Here is a 21114-nt window from a genome sequence, read left to right on the forward strand (position 1 = left end):
GTGTGTGTGTGTGTGTGTGTGTGTGTGTGTGTGTGTGTGAGAGAGAGAGAGAGAGAGAGAGAGAGAGAGAGAGAGAGAGAGAGAGAGAGAGAGAGAGAGAGAGAGAGAGAGAGAGATTGTTAACACTAGTAACTAATTGTTTAAGACAGTAATAGCCAAACAAAGCCTGGCCTCATTGACCTTATGACCTCAGAAAATGAAGGTTTTGCTTCTAAATCCACTTGCTTTGCTTCAAGTGGCAATTAAACAACAGCCCTTTTTATTCTATCCTGTAGCCTTTCTCTCACTTTTTTCCTCAGTATCTTCATCTGTGAAATAGGAATAAGAGAATTTTCTTTTCTGCCTCCAAACCATCAAGGATTGTGTGCCTGTGAAGATTAATGTGTTTATTTGGTTATGTGCATCTTGCTGAACAGAAGAACTATGGCGTATGAATACTAATAGCATTTGAGTCATGTGAGCTTTCATGGGAAGAGAGTTGGGCCATTTAGCTTGCCCTCTGCGGGGAGTTATAAAGATGAAACTAGGGAGGAAGAAGCTGAAAATGTTTCTTCATGATTGTCTCCTGTGGTGAACTCTGAAGTGGCATTGGGAATTCTGAGAATTTGTTGGCATGATGGTAATAGATTCTGAAGCACAGTAACCCAAAGAGAGCAAAACCTTCCCTATATGAGCATATGAGTTTATATCTATTGGATATGGGTGGACAGATGTGGATGGAAAATAACCTGTGCACTACCTACCTAAGGCTCTGCTCACAACCCTTTTTTATGCTCTAATCAAATTGTCTTTTTGTCGCTGGATTCTCACCCTTCCTGGTACATTAGTTAGGGTAGACTACTTAAGCATATCCAACATAGCACAATATTAACCCAACAACAGTGCATTTCGCTGATACTCCTAGATGACATTTCACATAATAATCCAGAAAACCAAGCTTCTTTCATTCTATGACTCCCTCATCCCATGGGCCTCACCATTAGTTGGCAAATGGGGTAAGAATGCAGTGAAGTATACATGTGGAAGATCATTGTTAGCCAAGTTCGAAAGGCACACATTCCATTTTGGCTCACATTCCCTTGTCTAGAATTCATCACAATGCCACACCAAGGACTTTGTGAAATGTAGTCAAGCCTGCCCCACGAAGAGAACATCATTTTGTTAGCCAGTAATCACTACATTTATCTATAGCCTAAAAGGTTTTCAAACATTTGTTCTTCTATTTTATCATCTGCTAGACATGGTTGATTCCTTGAACACAAGACACGAAAGTTAGAATTCGCCATTCCCTTTATTTTTGTTGCATCTCTACAGCTAGCTTCTTGGTTTTCAGTTAAACATTTCTATACCCTATTTTGAAGGGTGTTTTTTTTGTTTGTTTTAACATTTCTGTTTCTTCTACACACTAAATAAATTCCCCATCTTGTTGCTTAGAAGGAAGGTTTTTGCTCCACTGAGTGTTGAAAATGTTGAAGTTTGAATAGCTTTGTTGTTGGTGAGCATTGGCAGTGATGAACACAGCCTGTTACTCTCTGTGATTTCCTTAGTTGGGGATCCTGATGCACATCACTGTAGAAATCCAAAAATATGTTTTTATTTTTATTTTTTGAATCTGAAACTGTCATGGGGACTAGGTGGGCAGGGTTGTATTAGAAGTGATGTGTAATGTAAAAATAAAGTGATTGAACATTATGGAATTATTCAGTGACTTTGATTAGTGTAGGCAGTCCATACTAATCAGTACACACAAAACAATACAAATGTTCTTGCTCTTTTAGGACAACATGGTATATGATGTGGCTGTTAATGATTGATAAATGATAAGGGAAAAAGATATAAACCTATCCAAACTGGTACTTGTCATGGGGATTAGTAATCTGAGGATCTATAAAAAGCATAGGCTTATTTAACCATTGATATAACTCCCTATTCAAAATCTATGAAAAAGGAGAATTTCAAGATGTAAACAAGTGACAACGAAATATAATTATCAATCTATGAGAGGCCCGGTGCGCGAATTTGGGCACTAGTGGGGTCCCTCAGTCTGGCCTGTGGGTGGGGCTGAAAACAGCTCCCAAGGGGATCCCAGATTGAGAGAGGGTGCAGGTCAGGCCAAGGGATCCCACCAGTGCATGATGGGGGTGGGGAGGAATTTGGGAGGGTTGGCCAGCCAGGGAGGGATCGTGGGAGGAATCCAGAGTGTGTTCCACCCATTTTGCTCAATCCCCATCTGCTGGACCCCAGCAGCAAGCTAATATATGGGTTGGAGTGTCTTCCTCCTGGTGGTCAGTGAATGTCATAGTGACTGGTTGACTGGCTGGCTGACTGCTCCCTGGTGGTCAGTGCACATCAAAGTGAGCAGTGGAATGTCCTTAGCATATTAGCATATTACACCTTGATTGGTTGAATGGCCAAACTGTCACAGGACATTTAGCATATTAGGCTTTTATCTGTAATAATAAAAGGGTAATATGCTAATTAGACTGGACATCCTTCCACATGTCCTTCCTTACGAAGCCAGAGCCAGAGGGAATCTAGCCCAGGTCTGGGTGAGTGGGCAGAGGGAATCTAGAGAGAAGCCAGCCTGGGTCCCAGCTGCTAGAGGGAAGCTGGTGCCAGCAGCCGGGGAAGGAAGGCCTACTCTTGCACGAATTTCATGCATCAAGCCTCTAGTTATATAGGATAACATTAAAGTGTGGTGACTAAGAACTCTCTGAATGAAACTACTCAGATTTAAATCCTATCTGAGTCTCAGCAAATTAATTCTGAAACTCTATTTCCTTTTCTGTAAAATGAAGATAGAAACAGGAATAGAATTCATGATGTCATGGGGATCATCAATAAGATATTTGTAAAGAGCTTATGACAATTCATAGAAAAAAACACACAAACACAAAAATAGTTTAAAACAATGCTTAGAATGCTGTGGGCATTCCAGTCACCTGAATATTATGTTAGTATGGAGACCTGGTTTTTTAGGTCTGTTCTAGAACCTGAGATTTTAATTTCTTACTAGTTTATAGATTACATTAATTTTGCTAGAGGTTAAATCACACTTAAAAAAAATCTCACAAGGATATATTTTAGATTAGGGAGAAAGAGTAAGGAAGAGGAAGAGAAACATTGATGTGAGAGAGAAATATCAATTGGTTGATTCCTTAAATACCCCGACCAGTCATCAAACCCACCACCTTTTGGTGTATGGGACTATATATCAATCAACTGAGCCACATGGGCCAGGGCTGCAATTCACATTTAATAAATGTCATAGTTATATTCTTATCTAAATCTTGGATTATCTGTGTATCTGTCAATGGGAGGATTCCTGGTAAATGATGACAAAGAGCTCTTCATGATGCAAAATATCTGAAAAGCTTCCATAAGTGAGTAAGGGATGTTGAACCAGATGTCTGAGAAACAAAAGAACCAATCCAAAATTGTATGCATGCCTTTCATACTTTGTCAAGAATTGTCATGGCCCTGGAATATAGTTTGAAGGGCCAATGATTTAGGGTTGATGTGCTTTCAATACTAATGAGACTTTTTGAAATTCTCATTTACTGTTGTTGTTTTTTTAACATATTTTTTTGGAACTGATGTCTGCCAGGGTTTGTTCTGGCATTATTATTTTTTTCAGTATGCTAAAGAGAAAATGAGAAAGTTTGTCTATTTTTTTCTGGCTCCTGTTTCTGGTAAAGCTGGTTGCATGTATTTTTCAGAGCAGTGTTTTGGGATTCCTGCTAGAGTATTTAATTTAGATCACTATTGTTTTCATTAATACCATCTACCTTTTTCTATTAATTGTCCACTTAGTAATTTTATCTGCTAAAGTCATTGTTAATCCATTATTCAGATTTTTAAGCCATTCATGTCTGTTGGTCATCTTGCTAAATATTCCTTTATCCTTCCCTTCCTTTAAAGTAGATCTATTTTTATTTTAATGGAGTTCTATGGCTGCATCAAGATTTTAGCTAATGTTGCCAATGGCCTGTGCTGGGCTTTGAAGATCCCATAGAGAGGGTTGGATTCCCTCTTCTCCCTTTGTTCTGCCAAATTTCCATAATGAACGGTACCTTGCCTATAAATCAGAGATAAAATAGGAAGCTCCCAGAAGCTAGGAACCCAGAGTTCCCACCTGATCAAAATCTCAGCTCCTGTATCTTGTCACAATACACTGTAGTGACTGTGTATCCTCACTGCACATATTTTCAATCTTCACAACCAGTAGTCCTATCTATGACTTTACATAATTATCAATGGAATGGTATACACATTTTGTAATAGCATTTGCATTTCCATTTTTTTAGGGAAAAATTTTATACTTAAGAGTTTGTTACAAGGTTGTGCTAATTAAACATACAACATATGGAGAAAAAGAAAAGGCATATGACAATTATTTTTTGTTTGTGTATAAATAATTATTTTTTGTATGTGTATAAATAAATATATGAATTTATGGAATCATGACACTTGTGAAATTAAAAGCATTGAAAGAGAGCCTAAGTATACATTTTGACATCTTCTAGCATTTTAAACTAAAGTACCGTTTCACATTACCTATTTATAAGCACTGGGAAGAAGGAGGGAACATTAAGATTAACTGACAATAAGTAAATTTATTAAATTTTTATCTAAAAAATACAGTCAATGCTTTATGTATATTAACTCAGCCCATTTCAAATGTACAAAATAGGGGAAATCTAGATTATTGTGGTTAAAAAAAAAATACAATAAAATGAAAACAAAGGGTCATTCTTAAAGTGACCAAAAGTTAATATTGGAACCAAGCTGTCAACACAAATTGCAAAGAGACTAAATCCCAATATGACAAAAAAGTAGGGATGAAAGTGAATCATTCACACCCCAACATTCTCTGATCACAGTAATTTGTTGGGTGGCTCTGCCCATCTCCAAATAATTACTTTCATTGAATTCTAATACTGTGATTTTTCTCACTTCTCAAACTGACCCTTTAGAAGTTTCTTCTCCATTGGAACTTGGGGATTTTAAGACATGGAAGTAAAAGTTATTTCAAGAAGAGGGGTGATCTGCCAGTGGATTGCTCATAGAAAGCTTACACAGCTTGGGCACTATATTTATAAGTTATTTATTAATGTAAGTGATATAAAATATATGATTCTTCCAAGAATATCTTTAGCTGTGAATATAAATCTGACCTGGTGTTAATAAATGCCTAGGATTTGGGTTAAATTAGTCTGTTACAGAAGACGGTAGAGTGCTTAGAGGCAGAGGGTTCTGTCTGATGGATAGTCCTTTGAAGACAAAAGCTGTACTTTATTTTCTTTAACACCTTTGGTCATACAATGGCTCTCATAGAGGAGGAACTTAGGAATGTGTGTTGAATTAATATCATCTCCCCATACTTTCTCCCTGTGATTTATAATGTAATAAATTAAAAATGGCTTATAGTTTTAAATCACCACTATGAACATTTCATGAGAATGGGAGATTTAATGCCCATCATCCCCTATAAAGTGCACAAATGGCCAATAACTCCTAAATTTTCTTAGTAGCTAATGTTAACAACACTTGTATTTATTTTTATTTTTTGCAAACTGAAGCCTTCTGCTGTGTATGATCAGTAATGCCATTCTGCAGGTAAATGTAGAAAGAGCGATTTTATACAGTTTTCTTTAATAGAGTGGCCATGAAGATATTTTTGTAGCCTTTAAAGTAACGTTTTTCCCCCTGATTCTTCTTATGGCATTCTTCCAAAAGGAACCAAAACAAAAGTCTCTCTTGGGGCCTGGATTAATACAACACCATTGAAGAGTTGATAAATGAGCTGAAGTTTGGGTAGCCACCAGAGACAGTTTTGGGAGATATAGGTCCTCCAGTGGCCTCAGGAGGCTTATACTACCCAACAGTTCTTGTGATTAATCTGACCATGTCATGGCTTCATTGGGAAGCTCCTCAATGTGTTATGGTTGGTGATCTCTAACGGTCATTTCTTTTTAAAAAGTTGATATTTTAGGTAAACAGCATATTAAGGTTTTAGCTCGTGCATTACTTGGGAACAAAGTGTTAGTTTATGGTTCCGTACCCAGAGCCTAGCATAGTACCTGGAGAAGCAGAAGCTTAATAAATATTTGGATGAATGACTGGGTTACTCCATTGGATAATTACTGTGACTTTTATTTCTTAACTAAAAAAAAAAGATTTGTGCAAGAATAGGCCTTCCTTCCCCTGGCTGCTGGCACTGGTTTCCCTCTAGCACCCAGGACCCAGGCCTTCACTCTGGGCCAGTGGCTGTCACCTTTGTCACATTAATTTGTATATTCCCTTCTTATTGGCTGTGGGTGCCGTCTTGAAGTGATGGTCAATTTACATATTTTCCTTTTATTTGATAGGGTTTTGATAAATATTAAAAATAAATATGTCAAAAGTAGTTTTCTATTATTGTATTGATCTAAAAGTACATATGAACTCCCCTGAAAATGGTGAAATTATCTAATACTCACTCTGACCCTGAATTTCACCACTTTTAAGCCAAAAATAAAATATTGTCTCTAATGTGGACCCAAAAATTTGACATTTAAGGGGATTGCATGCAAAGTGCATTTGGTAATCAAGGTTATTCTTAATGTACATATCTAATATGACATTGTTGTCCAGAGTTGAGGCAGTGATTCTTTATAAATATGTTAGATTACTCCAATGGAGTTAGGATGGGAAGGAAAGTATCTCTTACCAAAAATCAACTTGATTATAAGCTCATATGAGAAAAAGTATTTTATGTTTCTTTGGAGCAACTGACCTTAAGAAAAAAAAAAAAAAAAAAAAAAGGCTTTAGAAGATACTTAAACACTTTGAACATTAATCCTATTAATTGAAGTCCAGTTGTATGGGAGTGTATATACTAGTATATATATATGTATAAACTATGCATATATATACTAGAGGCCCAGTGCACGAATTTATGCACTAGTGGGTATCCTCCACCTGACCTGTGGGATCAGGCCAAAATTGGCTCTCCAACATCCCCTGAGGGGTCCTGGATTGCAAGAGGTCACAGACTAGGCCGAAGGACCCCACTGGTGTACAATAGGTGCTGGGGAGGAATGTGAGAGGTCAGCCATTTGGGGAGGGACCGCAGGAGGGCTCCAGGGTGTGTCCAACCTGTCTTTCTCAGTTCCAATCTGCTGGACCCCAGCAGCAAGCTAATCTGCAGGTCAGAGTGTCTGCCCCTTGATGGTCAGTGCATGTCATAGCAAGCAATTGAGCAGCCTTAGCATATCATTAGCACATTGCACTTTGGTTGAATGGCTGACTGGTGGATTGGACACTTAGCATATCAGGCTATTATTACATAAGATATATGGATTCAATGATAGAACATTTTTAGGTTAATGGTATTTATTTTGAACACCAAATATGAAAGTGTTCATAGAGGCCACATTTACAATTACTCTGTATTTCTGTTCAATGGAAGAACTTATTATGGGGAGAAAAAGAAAGGAAAATGAAAAGAAATTTCTTACTGAGGGAGCTAAAGGAAAAAGAAAGGAATCATAATTAAAGCCCATGTTGGAAGAGAAGTAACTGTGAAGCATAATATTTAGGGAAATGAACATTCTGGCTCTCAGGTAATACTAGCTTAAAAATACTCGCATAAGTAATGAAGACACTAATAACCACAATTAGGCATATCTAGTCATTTAGAAACCAGTTCTTATCAGATTTCTGAAAGATAAACATTTAGTTAGCCTGTGATAAGCTAAATAGATTAAACCTCTTCCTTGCTAATTTTATAAAAGAGGCTACAGAAGAAGAAATAAATTCTATATAGTCCTCAAGAAAAAAAACAATCCATTAATATAAGTGGCTCATGTAATAACTGAATTCTATGATTTTTCTTTGTAAAACATTACTATATTTAAATTAAAAGGTGGAATAGTTTACATATTTTAGCCTTAGCTAGACTTAATGGTTCAATTATTTTGCTCTGAAGAAATATTTTAATTTCTCCTCCTCTGCCTACCTCTGTCCCGCCCAGGCTAAGCTGGTCAGTTTATCAGGGATGATATTGTGAACATAAACATTCTGATAATAGCCCTCTCCTCTGCCAAATAGGACCAATGGCAATATAAACAGTTGCTCTAAATCAGTGAGCATTAAGTTCTCTTCTTTCACTTTTAGGTTTTATAACTTCCTCAGAGCCCAGTTCATTGTGAGAAGAATTCCTTAGTCTCCAGTTAAAAACAGTTTCATCATTTTCATTTAAAATGTTTTTATATGCTTAAAGAAGAAAAAAATTATTAATTATTACTCCTATCTGTTCTCTTTAAAGTGTGATAGGGATTCTCTATGAAATTTTCCAACTGTGCAGTGCAGATAAAACATCTAATCTTAAATACCAGCACCATTATGTGCAAGTATCAGCTCATAACTAACGTTTAATAAAATTCTCTTCATTGGCTCCCCATCTCCGTCAGAGTAAAAGCCAGTATTTGGAATGATCTACAAGGCCTGAGAATATTTCTGCCTAGAGTTAACCCTCTCCTCATCTCTCCTACCCTCTTCACTGAGTCTCTTTCATTCACTCTTAGTTCTCTGTGGTACAGAGGGTTTCACAGGGCATCCTCATGTGCTGGAGCTCACACACATGGCATTTTCTCCTTCTGGACCAGTATTTTCAGAAATATCCACTTGCCTCCCTATCTTTTTCAAGTGTTTGTCTCAATAAGGGATTCCCTGAATACCCTACTGGAAGTTGTATGACCCATATTCCAGGACTTTCTGTCCTCACCTTCACTTTATTTTTCTTCATGGTGTTTGTAATATGTTAAGTACTTTACTTTTTTTTTTTTTTTTTAAACTGTTTATAGGGCAGGGATCTTTGTGATTTTTTTCACTGCTCTGTGCCCTGGGAAGAGAACAGTCCCTGGCCCCTAGTGAGCATTGAATATCTGTTTAGATATTTATTTACTGAATGAATAAATATGTATTTACTGCATTTAAAAATTCACAGGGCTCTTGAACATTTTCAGTATATTAGTAGGAATGTGTATTTTTGGGTTATAGACTCTAACATGGGATTAGATGAAAAGGTAACATTTTAATACTTGAGTGGAGAGAAATGGCACATGATTAAGTATTTGACTATGTAAAACCAATACTATCTTTTAATCATTCTCTGTATGAGTTGAATATTAATATAATTCAACATAGTGTCATTTGCTTCACTGGCATTAATTTCATAACTTTTTATTAATGGCTATATAAATCTGCCAAGGAAACATTTTTAATTTTTTTTCAGATTGGTTACTTTGTGTAGAAATAGTTTTAATAGTTAGCATTCTTATACAAGTAGGAATTAGTCTATCATCATTTTTAATTACTAGAGGGCCAGTGCACGGATTCCTGCATGGGTGGGATCCCTCAGCCTGTCCTGCGCCCTCTTTTAATCCTGGATCCCTTGAGGGATGTTGGACTGTCAGTTTTGGGACTGGGCTGAAACTGGCAGTCTGACATCCCCCAAGGGATGTGACAATGCCTAAGGGACAGGCAGCCAGAAAGGCTTCTGCTGCTGCAGCTGCACTCACCATACATGAGCCTGATCTCTGGCTTAGCCGCCCTCCTGCTGTGGAAGCACACTGACCACCAGGGCGCAGCTCCTGCATTGACCATCTGCCCCCTGGTGGTCAGTGTGTGTCATAGCGACTGATCAACCGTTCATAAAGGTCATAAAGGTGGCTTAGGCTTTTATATATGTAGATTAACCCTAAAACATTCTTTGGCTTTGAAATTCAATCATTTACTTTAGCCCTACGGACCTGTCTAACCTAATGATCTACTAAGATCAGGGATTATCCTGCTAGCACTGAACAGGGCAAATAAAAAGGAATAAAATTTTACTGCCCTATCTTGTGCTCAAATTAGTCAATTCTTGATATTATCTGAATATATAAACTAATATTTAATATTTAAACAAATATTTCCCCTGCTTAAAAAGGGGGGAGGGCTGGTTAATAATGTGCTTGTCCTTCACTCCCAATGAAATTGGCAAGTGGAAAACATCAGTGATAAATGGGTGAAGGCAGGCAATCCGAATGTGATGGAATAGAGTTTTGAAAAATAGAGCTCCCTACCTATTATCAGGTTGACACTGACATAGGTTAGAAAATGTCCATTTTTCTTGGTTAAGAATCCATTACTTGATTATATTTAATTCAGAGGGTTTTATAATCTATCCCAGTGTTTCTCAACATGTGATCCCTAGACTAACAACATTGCTATTCCTTATGAATTAGTATGAAATGTAAAATTCTCAGGTCCCAGCCCACATTTCTAAATTAGAAACAGAAAATGGGGCCCAATCACTTACAAGCAGTGTTTTGACAAGTCTTTGAAGTGATCTGACTCTCCAGTTTGAGAATTGCTGATTGATCCTATTCAGTAAATATATAGAGAGCCTTTGTCATATACAATACACTATGTGTTGGGGTGGGGGAAGAGATGAAAATAAACATTCTCTGTTATAGCAGAAATTATGCTGAAAGTCTCCCAAAGTGCCTCTGCTAACACACATTAATATCCTTAGTGGAGACTTGTAGCATTCACATGGTCTCTGGGTTTCTGTTCATTTTCATCTGCAGAAATCTGTAAGCCCATATTTATACATTTAAATTTGTAAGATAAAAAGTAGAGTCTAAATGAAGTAATCCTCTAAGGATAGTAAATCATATTCATGAAAAATTTTAACAAAAAACAAAAGGACTGCTCTCTTGAAATCATGTCTAGATAAATTTTGACTCAGGGCAAGGAGTAACCTAATCAGGATAAGAGTAGCAGATGTATCCCAAGACACTTCCTTTATTGTTTTTGAGTAATTCAGTGAACGACAATTTGGTCTCTCTGATACTGTTCTCACTGGACACCATATTAGCTTCTTCGTGGGTCAGGAAGGCTCCTGTATCAGACACTGTTTAGACAGAAAAAGAAAAACAGAAACAGAAACCACTTTAGGTATTGGAGACTTAGGACCTTTCAGACCGGACTTATTTACAAAACATGTTAGAGGAACTGGAGGAGGAAAAAGAGGAGGAGGAAGGAACACTGAGATTAATAATAAGGAGAAACTGCTATTGCCTCTCAGAAGGGCCAAGAAGCTGAGGAGGTGATGTTAGCAGAAAGCAAGGGCACACTCATCTCTACAACTACTGTGAGTCTCTGCTACTGATGAAACTCCCATGAATCCCATAGCTGGGGCAGCCAGATGCGCCTGCTGGCATGGGCTGGCCCCGCCATGTGGGGCCCTGGCATTGGAGCCAGTGCTGAACTGGAGGGCCTAGAGGTTGCTATAGTCTGTAGCTGCCTGCTAATGCTGGTGACACTTGCAAAGCCAAGGGGGGGAAAAAAAGAGCACTTAGCTTCTTCCTACTTCCCATCTCCCACTGGTGCCTCCAATTGGCAGATGGAACCAGAAGTCAGCTGGGAAATCTGGGAAATGTAGTTTCAGGGTCCAAGCACCTGGGATACAAGTTAACACACAAAAGGGTGGATTGAAGCTGAAAGAAGAGAGACACGAGGACACATCTTAAGACAATTCATGGGAATCCAGAATTTCAGAGGTTAAGTGGCCCTTGGCTTTCTACCTGTGAGATTTTATTTTTTTAATCTTTTCAGTTACATTCAGAACAGAGGGTATCTAAGGATAGCTGAGGAGTTAAGGAGTGAGTTCATTATAAGATAAAGGCAAAGCCTTTTTCTGGTATTAGTCTTGTTAAAGTAATCCTGATTTTCTTCTTGATTCCAAAAGTTCTTTTTTCTGAATGGATTCTTTAAGAACTCTTTCGAAACCCCCGAAATTCAATGGTTATTGCTGTTTTGTATCAAAATTGTCCTAAAACGTGATATTCCACTTTCACTTAGGTTTATGAAAGTATTAGTTAAATGTTTGTTTAAATATTTGAATATTTTTCTTCAGTGTGATTTTTCTAACATATCTGTCTCGTGTTTTCAGGGATATCTATTCTCCTCCTCATTCCAAATTTCTCTGCATTTGGCAGTTACACTTCCACATCTGGCAGCTGGAGTTAGTGTTTTGCCTATCTTACTATAGAGAACCTCAGCTTCCCACAATTTCTTTTCTTCTTCTTCTTCTTCTTTTTTTTATTGTGTTGGATTTTCTGGAAAACATGCTCTTTTTGTTACAGGCAGTGTAGGGTAGTATTCTGAGAAATTATATGTAATGAAGAATAATCTAATAAGAGTTGTTAGTACTCTTGGGGTTAGGAGGAGCTGCAGAGTAAGAATTAGGCTGGATTGAAACCACAGCTCTGTCTCTTGAATACAGCTCTGCAGCCCAGTTAGACTACAGTGTAAACTACAGCTCTCTCTATTGCCTACAGCTCTGCAGCCCAGCAGTGTCTTTACAAGGTTGTTGTGAGGATGAAATAAATAGCCTGCCCGGAGCTATGAGTAAGTTACATGGGAAATATAAACAGAAGTGCTAGCAAGTATTATTTTATTTATTTAAAAGCAACCATAGGGCTGGAAAAAAATGTAAGATTAGTCCATACTGGACCCAGGCAGCAAGCCTTCCATCATGCTCAGCTCTGGGATAACCCTGTGTGAAAGTTCTTTCCATCCTTCAGCTGCTGTCAGCCCAGGATTCCCTGCAACTTCTGTTGACATATTAATAAAATATTCCATTGAATTGGGGATGGTGGGAGAAAGGTACAGACCAGGGATTTTAAAAATATATCATATATGAACTTGCCTTTCAACTTCTTATATGCACTTGATTTTGAAGACAATTCAAAGGACATTTATAAATACGATTAGGGGTTCAGAAGCAGTCCTTATACCAAATACTGAAGAAACTTATAGGATTTTGCTTGGAAAAGAGAATCAGAGGGGAGATCTAATACTCTCTACACCATGGGCTACCCTTGAGATTAATAACCAGCTGAGATTCTTTGTCTGCAGTGAGCATAGGGTAAATAGAATTGAATTACGTTGCATCCTGTAATAATCTCCAGACAGTGAAAGCTGGGTCGGGCATCCTTGTAGGAAGGAGCCGCCCACTTGTGGTAACAGGGGACCAGGAGTAGCTACTTGTTCCTCTACTCTGTAAATCCCTCCCATTATCTCAGGGACTGATGCATAATTTCCATGATTAAAATGTCATTGCTTTGACTGAGGAACAAACTATTCCATATGAAAAATTAAAAGTTTGATACAGTGAGTAAGCATGGTTGCCTGAAACAAGTTTGATTGACATGGGGAGAGAGTAACAGGACACTGGGTGGCTTAAGGGGGAGGAGTTTACATTACCTCAGAGGGAGAAGAGTACAGCCTGTGGAGCCTGGAGTCCCATCAACCTCTCGGTTTTATTGAGATTCGACCCTCAGTGGGAGCTGTTAATAAAGTCACCTTTCTGGATATCTTGAAAAGCCGGGCATATGATTTACAGTTATCTTATGTGATTTCCTGAACTTTCCAGCAACCATTCGGTTGTGCTTACACACATCCAAAAAGTTTGGATAAGCAGTGTTCCAAGTGGTCCCAGGATCAGAGCATCAGCAACATCGAGAGCTTGTTATTACTACAGATTCATGGACACCATCCCAAACTGCCATGTTTTCTGGGGATGGAGTCCCAGGGTTCTGAATTTTAACAAGTCCTCCGGGTGACATTTTTAATGCTAAAGTTGGAGAGCCACTGGTTTTGATTGCTCTTTACTGGTTAAGAACATACATGAGCTTATTGTGTTGTTGTTGTGGTTATTTTGTGTTTTTGTTGTTGTTTTTTGCCTCTTGGCAAATGTGCCCACATGCAAACAATGTCAAAGTGGGGTCAAATACTTCTTTGCAGGAGCCTTTCATTTTTCTACCTGTCAGCTAACCTGATAATAGTATTTATTAGTATACATTTTGCTGTATATGTGTGGGAGGCAATATATACTAGAAGCCCGAAGCATGAAGATTCATGCTAGAATGGGCTTTCCTTTCCCTGGCTGCCAGCACTGCCTTTCTACTTGGGCCCAGCCCCTTTCCACTCAGGCCCTGGAGCCACCTCTTTCTGCTCCAGCCCAACCTTCCCAAACTGCCTAGAGACCTTGAGAGACCTGGGGTGGGGCAGAATGCCTGTGTTGTCACCATTCACTAGGCTCCCACCTGCCCCCTTCAGTAGGCTCTTGAGTATGCAAATTAACTGCCATCTTTGTTGGGTTGATTTGCATATAACTCCCAATTGGCTGGTGGCGTAGCAGAGGTATTGCCAATTTACATGTTTGTCTATTATTAGGTAAGATATTTAGTCAACTGTTGCAAATAATTGCCAGAACATATTAGCACCCAATGAGAATGAGTAGAACAGGCTAAATATCCTATTTTATTTATTTGCTTTGCTTGTTTAAAAATGTCCTTGTTTTAGCATGCAGTGCCCAGCTGCCCTTAAACTATTAAACTGGGGAGAGAGGTCTTATTGAGAATTGAAAAGTATTTTTTGTGAATTTCATGCTGGGGAAATACTGTTGTGTTTCCTCCTGCACTCTACCAGTGATAATAGGTTTTCACTAAGCATTTTACACTTGTTTTGTAAGACCCAAGTTTTGAGTACTTCATGCCGCACAGTATCCATCATTTAGACTCTGAAATCCCCAGTGGAGATTTGACAGAGCAGTAGTTTATCAACCATGGTTTGCCAAGTCAGCATTAATGTCTGTGTGCTCGGGGGGAAAAAAAGAAAAAAGAAATAAAGATGGTGATGTTCTAATCAAGATGCCAAGCATGTTTTTATATTTTTGTTTGGGTGGTATTTTGGCTAACAAAACTGCTGGATTAAGATACATTAGCATGGACCACTTTTATTGCTCTGGCTATGAAGAAAATAGTGGAGTAAAAATAAAATCTTGCAAAAATAAAAATTAAAACAATTCAGGAGCAAGTCATTCCATCTCACTGCACTTTGTGCAAATGGGGACACCTGTTGCTTGGTCCCAGTCAGAAAGAATTGGGAGGAAGGATGACTTGCCCCGTGGTTTCACATTGTATGCATTGTAAGATAAGGTATACATTGTAACGTTCCTCATATTATAATGAAAATTTTCAAACATACAGAGAGGTGGAAAGAAATTTACAGTAAACTCCCTCTCTAGGTTTATAATTAACCTATTACTATACTTGCTTTATTACATACCTATTGTTCTTTCAATTCAGTAATCTGCCTTGATTTTTTCAATAAGACATCAATTGTAGTTATCAGTACACTTGACTTTTAAATATTCAGCATGCATATTGTTAGCTAGAGTTCAATATTTTTTTATATTTCCCACTGTTGGAGTGAAACTTCTCTAAAATGAAATATACATATCTTAAGTATTTAATTCAGTGAGCTTTGCCCAAGTGTCAACCTTTGTCACACAAAGCCCTATCCAAAGAGAAAGCTTTGCTATCACCCTAGAAATTTATTTTAAAATATATACATATATACACACACATATATACACATATATACATACACACACGTATATATATATATAATACACACACACACATATGTATGTATTGCTGTACCTCCGGTACTTTTTTAAATTTAATAATGCAGCTCTCCTAGGACTTTACATGGCAAGTGTGGGGGTTGACATGTTTATATTCTCTCCAATATCTTTCTCTATTATACTTAATGAAAATTACATACCCCGTATTTTCCGGCGTATAGGACGACCCCCTGATTTTTACAGTTAAAACATAGGTTTAGGCCTATATTCGCTGTATAAGACTACCCCCCACTTCAAAGAAAAGACTTACTTTGCCGTCAAGATCTGCAGGTAATTTTTGTGCAATTTTGGTCTTTTGCCCCGGATTTTCGGTTGACTTTTTTTCGGTTCAAAAGTCGTCTAATATGCCGGAAAATACGTTAATACTCAGTCTAATTGCAATCCTGCATATCCTGGACTTAGTGCATCATCTCTTACCTTTTCTAATGCTTCATCACAGTTAGTAGAAGAATGCAAAGATGTATGAAACAATAGCTCATCAGCTTTCTCCTCTCAAAACTACCCCTAATAAAAGTAAATAGACTTAGGCAGATGGATGAACAACTTTTCTATGCTCAGTGATCTTAAGGAAGGATGGGTAGGTGCAGGAAGTAAATTAGAATAAACTGTGTTTCTCATACTCACAAAGATAAACCAAAAGAAGTTACAGAGTTTATATTTGTGTTATTAGTAGCCGATCGCACAATATCATGCACAGTAGGCTTCCCACTGCTTCTGCAGGAGCTGGCAGGAACCGCAGTGCACCACTGAAAGCTGCACTGTTTCCACGAGAGCCGGGATGGACCGATGCCAATTCTATGGGAGGTGGGAGAGACCTGCACTGTTTCTGCAGGAGGCGGGCCCTTTGTCTCCTCTCTGGTCCTGTGCTGGGCCATGGAGAGGTCCGCTGCAGCCTGGGGTGTCGCCATGACAATGAAGCAAGCATTCCACCAAGTCACTCAGGTTGCCTGCTCTCAGTGGCAGCCCCTCCAGAACTGGGGGACTCTGGCAAAGCTGAGAGGACTGGGAGCCGCCATCTTTGTGATGGAGTGACAGTTAATTTGTATATCTCCCACTTATTAAATAGGATTATTTATTATTGTATTATTGATATTTTCCTTGCGTACAACTGTACACCCACACTTGCCCCATCACGTTCAGTTGATATTGGCTGATGGTTGCTGATGTTGCTGTGTGGAGAAGGATCTCCTATGTATGTAGTTAAAGGGAATGTACCACAATTGCTTAGCTATGTCTGTGAAGCAACAGCAGCTATGCCATCCCTTTTACACCCCAGGTTTAAGTGAGCTCCTGAACATCTCCCTGTGCTCACCCCAAAACACACCTACATTGAACCAGACAATGGAAAAGGGAAGATGGGCAATACCACTCTAAAACATTTCTGAGTTCATATTTGTATCTTATTAAAGTCTTCAGTGTTGCATTGCAACAGTTGTACTCACAAAGGGGATGTCTCAATGGAGTTTAAAATACAAGATAGGGAAAAAAGAATAAGAAGGATAGAGAGAGACAAAGACTTACCTATTCTATCATTTTAAGAATGAAAATGTGTTGCCTTAAGGCTGATGTACTCCCGGGATTACCCTGCCTATGAACAGTGTAAAATTCCAAGTGTAGAAGCTACTCAGCTTACAGCCCCACAAACCCCATAAGTTAAAGCATTTAATACACCTAACCTACAGAACATCGTAGCTTAGCCTAGCCTACTGTAAACGTGTTCAGAACACTTACAGAGCCTCACTTGGGCAAAATCATCCAATACAGCACCTATTTTATAATAACGTGTGGAATTTCTCCTGGAGTTTATGATACGTATTGCTTTCACTCCATTGTAAAGTCGAAAAATCCCAAGTTGAGCCATCTTAAATGGAGGACCATCTGTAGTGAAATATTTGAATCACTGCCACCATGGGATCATAAGGCCCACTTCAACTTGACCGCCTTTCTCTAAAGAGCAACTATTGTAGATGATGGGTTAACCGAGATTATTCTGTAGCATGTGGGGGCAGGATGGTGGGGTGAGGAATCAGGTCCCGCTTTCATCTTTTTACTAGACGGCTTTATTTATAACACTTCAGCAGATGTCGAGACGATTTGTTCTGTGGCTCACAGTCTCTGTGTGATCTCTCTCTCTCTCTCTGCTGTAGTGTTCCACCCAAGTGCTGAGCTCAGGATCATTTTCAAAGCCTCGGTTTTCAAAGCCAATACACACACACAAGTCAGTAGTATTTTCGAAAACAAAGGTTATCACGTTTTCCCAAGGGGGCTAGAGGAGAGGGGGGGAGGGTGCTGAGAATAGAGGGCCAGCTTATTTCACATGGCAGGTCTCATAAAGATTGCATCCATAAATGCGCTGCCAAACTGAGCAGCAGAGGGGAAGAAATGGGGATGGAGGAGGAGGGAGGGCTCTATCAGAGAAAGCTAAAGGCACAACTTGAGCAAAGAGTGAAGTTGAAGGAGACATGCCTGTAGGGTAAATTTTCTTACCAACTCTCACGTTAACTCTTGACCAGAAATACACAAGGGGACACACACACACACACACACACACACACACACACACACACACCCCTCCTTGAAGGAAAGTTGGTTGTTCTTTTTTTTTTCTTCTTTTCATCAGGATTGCTGAGGAATGTCGCTGCTGATAAGGCTGCAGAAAATATTTCTAGGAGTGCATTTTCAGAACTTGAGAACAGAGACAGTCTGTCTGAACCCAGCTCAACTTTTCCTTCTTATCACTTTTTAAAAGCATGTTATCTCGAAGAGCCAAATGAACATTTCATGATACAGTTTCTCAGCCGCTGAGACTTGGGCATCCTGAGGCTAGACAGGAATGACTAAGCAGTTTGGTAAAATGACTCTCCCCAGAGCTGCCGGCTGGACAGTTTGGGTGCCAATCATAGACCGAGGCCATGCGGTTCTCTCCAGATTGATGCAGCTCTTTAAGAAGGGAACAGCTTGTTCCAGGAAAGGTCTGAATAGTATAAGCAACACGAGGAGCATATACTGTTCTTACTGGAAGCCACTTAATTATTCACACTGATGTGCTAGCAGCATGGTGTATAGTGTGGTTTGAATATTGCATTACACAGAATTTTCTCAATGCATTTGGAGATCTACTTAGTATATCCAGGGCAGCAGTTTGCATAGTATGGTGATGTGCTGGGCAGTTTACCAATTAAAACTCAGAAATAAAATAAACGTAATCCTCATTCCTAAAAAAATGAGTCACAGGATTTAAATTTTGACGTTTGATGCCTTTACTATTTTTGAATTTCAAATGCCATGTTATAATGCACTTTAATGTTTTAAAATAGGTGAGGTTTTCAGAACCATACAGTTTTGTAAGGTGTGCTACCTAAGTGTATTTCTGTTTTACCACAAGGTTAGAGCATTTATAGAAGCGCATAAAACTATGCGGGGCTGCTAAAAGATCACTACTTGTGGATTTATTTTAGCTATTTGTTTAGTCATGTTTAGAGAGCTATAGACTGGCCATTTTTCACAGAATACATTGTTTTGCTTGTTTTCTGTTTGTTTGCTAGATAAAAGCCCTTTGAACAAAAGTTTTTCTCCTATATTCTGGGATGTTATTTTTTTCATACATGACTAACTTCTGTTTCTTTTTACCATAGGGTAGCAATTTTTATCATTGCATATTATGCAAAATTTGAATGCCATTATCCTGCATAGCTTCTGATATTAGAGAATACTAGGAAAATCTAAAGAGGACCAAAATTCAAACAACTAAAATGTAAGGTTCATTTTACAAACATGTACACACACAAACACATACATACACATACAAACACACACACACACAAACAGGGAAAATAGGCTGGTTTTTGTGTAATTCAAGGGACAACACTTCCTAATTCCCCTTCTGTCTATATTTCTTGATAAGCCCAAACAGAATTTTCTTTGATGTATTTATCTTGCATATTTTATTTTCTTAGACTTTAGTTGTGTGTGCATGTGCGTGTGTGTGTGTGTGTGTGTGTGCGCGCACGTGTGCGCACACACACAGACATACACACATAAAACTTTTATATCTTCTAGTGGTCAGAACTATTTCTGATAAGCATTTTTTAGAAAGATAATTTTAATACTTTTGATATGTGTTTTTCTTTTTTTTCTTTCTTGCATTTGTTTGATAAGATACTTAGTTTTTTGCTTAGCTCCTATTCCAAATCCATATATATATATATATATATATATATATATACATACACACACACACATATATAATGTTTTGGTTTTTTTGCCTCATGGGTTTCCTCCAAGCACAAAACAGGTCATAATTCCATTGATTTAAAAAAGGAAAGAACATTAGTTGCAACCTTTTTCAGTCATTCCTTGACACGAGGCAAGTGCTAATGGGCACCCTCCCTCAGCCTTGCAGATGGACAGATAAGTAGATAACACATATAAAAAGGTATATGTATATATGTATGTATGTGTGTGTGTGTGTATATATGTGTATATATATATATATGTGTGTGTGTGTGTGTGTGTGTGTGTGTGTGTATCTATCTATCTATCTTTAGAAAAAAATCTTTTGTAAAACAATGGGCATAAACTGCAGGACTTGATCTTTAAAAAGCAAGGTAAGGACCAGGAAGAATTTTGTGTGTTTTTAATGAGCTTTCTTTAAGAGCTTGTGTGCATTAGCTCAGGACTCAGTGAGGCCTTGCCAGCATCTTCACTCTCCTGGCAGTCCTCAATGGGAAGTCCCTGACACGGTTACTCACCCCACCATCGCATCATTACTGCCACCCCCTCCACCCAGTTCTGGAGCTGGCTGAATAAGAAAGATCTAATGTGGAGCTTCCACCAGATACACTTTACTGATAATCCTCCCAAAAGCGCTTAGTGAGCCCAACTTCAAATTGTATGACGAACTGCCCCTGCCTGGAGCTTCATGGATGGAGGAGGAGGCAAGCACTTGGCCGTGGCAGCAGTTTTGATCTCAGACAGGAAGATCTGGAAGGTTCGTGCCCCTCAGCACTTAGTCATATCCAGGAGGACCCCCATCCCAAGCCTTTTTCTAGCTACTTAGGCAGACCAAGTCCATTTTTCCTTTGAGCTTTCACTTGCTTCACTATAGCTCTGTCACTTTATTTTTGAAAAAATATATTTTATTGATTTTTTTACAGAGAGGAAGGGAGAGAGATAGAGAGCTAGAAAAGTCGATGAGAGAAACATCGACCAGCTGCCTCTTGCCCACCCCCTACCAGAGATGTGCCCGCAACCAGTGCACATGCCCTTGACCGGAATCAAACCTGGGACCCTTCAGTCCGCAGACCAACGCTCTACCACTGAGCCAAACCGGTTTCAGCTAGCTCTGTCACTTTAAAGAGCCTACTTGAATCTGTTTGCATGTCTCCAAATGAAAATATGGTCTCCTGAGTCCCTCCATATAAAGAAGTATTTTATGCCATCTTTGCAAGTTCGGTGTATGTCTTTGAAGTAGCTGACACATATATTCATTGTTGGGTTGAATATCATAAACAATTCTAATATTTTAACTAAAAAAGAATTATGAGTAAGGATAGAAAATGAATTATATATTAGAACCAATGTTT

The 21114-nt window shown here is 38.6% G+C and overlaps 1 protein-coding gene across 13 annotated transcripts in view; it reads left to right on the forward strand.

Annotated features, from left to right (window-relative positions):
- The window catches only part of RBMS3 (RNA binding motif single stranded interacting protein 3), a 615090-nt gene that overhangs the window by 318118 nt on the left and 275858 nt on the right, over window positions 1-21114 (forward strand). The window lies entirely within an intron of this gene.

This window comes from Pipistrellus kuhlii, unplaced genomic scaffold (genome assembly GCF_014108245.1).
Source record: "Pipistrellus kuhlii isolate mPipKuh1 unplaced genomic scaffold, mPipKuh1.p scaffold_m20_p_11, whole genome shotgun sequence".
Lineage (NCBI taxonomy): Eukaryota > Metazoa > Chordata > Mammalia > Chiroptera > Vespertilionidae > Pipistrellus > Pipistrellus kuhlii.